The sequence below is a fragment of the Echinops telfairi genome, unplaced genomic scaffold, assembly GCF_000313985.2.
Source record: "Echinops telfairi isolate 266 unplaced genomic scaffold, ASM31398v2 ScPeMD7_5868;HRSCAF=6743_0, whole genome shotgun sequence".
In the NCBI taxonomy this organism is placed as follows: Eukaryota; Metazoa; Chordata; class Mammalia; order Afrosoricida; family Tenrecidae; genus Echinops; species Echinops telfairi.
The window spans coordinates 8906493-8908665 of NW_022109767.1; the positions used below are offsets into that span (position 1 = coordinate 8906493).

A 2173-nucleotide genomic window follows, 5' to 3' on the forward strand; every position below is an offset into this window, starting at 1 on the left:
TCAGATTTTCCTAGAGGAATCCCTTAAAAATGATATTGAGCACTAAGAGAAGTCATCCTGGAAGAATGCTGAAATGCTCTTGTTGTTGGGTGTCTTCTAGTTGGTTAGCAACCGAATAAAGTACTGCCTGGACCTGTGTGATCCATCTCATCTTTCCTCTGTTTGGGCCCCGCATTGCTGAAATAGACCTACAATCTGTACTATGATCTCCGTCAAGATTTGTGAAGGGGTGTGTGGGGGGGAGGTTAAAATAGCCTCCCTAGTTTCAAAAGCAATACTCCCTGGGATTTATGTTTCTCTGTGTCCTATAGATGTTATTGGTCTCCTGATATTGATTGCTCGATGTTTGAATTTCTAGATTCCATTTTTTCCCCTAGTACTTTATATCCTCTTTACCATCTCTCTAGTTTCCACCTTGATTTGCTTCTGACTTTGACCTTTATGGTAACTACTGCTATGGAGATGTTTTTTGTTTTTTTCTTTCTTTCTCTTCCACCATTCTGGTAAAATGGAGTAACCACCCATCCACTGCCATCTTTATAGGAGCAGGTAGCCTCATCTCTCTGCCGCAGAGCAGCTGGTAGGTTTGAACTGGTGATCTTGCAGTTAACTGTCCAACACTTACCTGACAAAGCCACTGGGATTCCTTTAGGATGGATTAGGTTCTGTAAAATCTCAATTGTATACAGAAACAGTGTTTCTGGCTCCTGCTACATGTTTTCCATGGGTTGGATAAAGATGTTGCTGCCTGTCTTGTCTTACAGGGTTTGAGTGAGGCCGATGGAGCCTTTACCATCTGGAGAAATGTCAATGTCTGTGTTACAAGAAAGGGAGGAAACCAGGTAAGTCTTGAATTCGTCTGAAAGGCTTCTGCTTAGCAGTGTTACACCTAAGTCTTGCTCATCATCAAAACCCAAAGCATGCCACCCTACCGTGTCCCATATCAATTAGACCGGGAAGTGTTCTTCCACATTGTGCCATGAAAGAGGAGCACTGACCCCCAGACTCGTTCATGACTGTTCTGCTGGCAGCTGGCCCTCCCCTTTCTTCAGCTGTTTCCTCCCTCCCTCCCTTCCTCCACCCAACCATCAGTCCATCCATTTCTTCCTCCTTTTGCCATTTAAAAATGACTGGAAAAACATTCAGTGGAATGCCAACCAAATGAGAAAACAAATCATCAGTACTATGGGTGCTGCAATTACATAATCTGTCAACTTTAGTGAAGGGGTGGAGTCTAGGTTGTCAATCAGGTCATAGCTAATGAGGTCTCTGTGTGGGCATGGCCTTCTCCTGAGGATTCTGGGAACTCCTGTCTTCCTACCTGGAGGTGGAACACAGTCTCTCTCTACTTGACATTCCTATTGACAAGCCACATGGAACTATGCTGATGGATCCAGAGCCCTGGGAGCTGGAGGAGCCATGTGGAGACCCACACCAGTGTTGAGATGCTGCCACTACCACTGGATCCGCAAGACTTTCCACCCACTGGCCTATGATCTTCCTGCCTTCAACGTCATTGCATGTGTTTCATGAGTCTGAAGAGGAATTTTTAGACTGGTATTGGACACGTGGGCTAATATCAGACTTATGGACTTGATCTGGACTGGGCTGGGATGTTTTCTTAATATACAATTACTCTTTATATAAAGCTCTTTCTTATACACATATGAGAGTCTATGAATTTGTTTCTCTGTCATCCCAGACTAACACAACAGGATATGTACAATTCTTGAGACAGAAAAGGAACTTGCTAATTCATGACAGGGTTTTGGCATAGTGAGTGGGTCTAACTCCGTCTGGTAGGCAGCAGTGGTCTGAAGCAGCACAGACGTTGTAACCAGGGTTCTAAATGATGCCACAGGCAAATTGGAATTTGAGGAAATACCTGGATTGCCTCTCTGGGTCTTTAATCCATAACTCTAGCACTGATGCTTCTTGTTACCAGTTTTAACAAGGACTCACCATGACAAGTGATGTACATGACACGTCAATGTCTGTTTACCCCCTAAAAGGAGTACTTTGAAAAGTTGGCTTTCTCTCTGTTCTAGGCAACTGAAAAGCATTCTCTCTTTTCTGCCATTTTTAAAGCCGGACTGTTGTTATTGTTGTCGTGTGCTATCTAGCACAATTCCCACTCACAGTGACCCTGTAGGACAAAGTGGACCTCCCCCAC

General features: G+C 44.2%; 1 long non-coding RNA gene across 3 annotated transcripts in view; it reads left to right on the top strand.

Annotated features, from left to right (window-relative positions):
- LOC123522341 overlaps positions 1–2173 on the top strand; it is an 83191-nt gene that overhangs the window by 8292 nt on the left and 72726 nt on the right. For all 3 annotated transcript variants that reach the window (XR_006680610.1, XR_006680609.1, XR_006680611.1), the window contains exon 2: positions 765–842. This is a non-coding gene — a long non-coding RNA (uncharacterized LOC123522341). The remainder of the gene's footprint in view (positions 1–764; positions 843–2173) is intronic.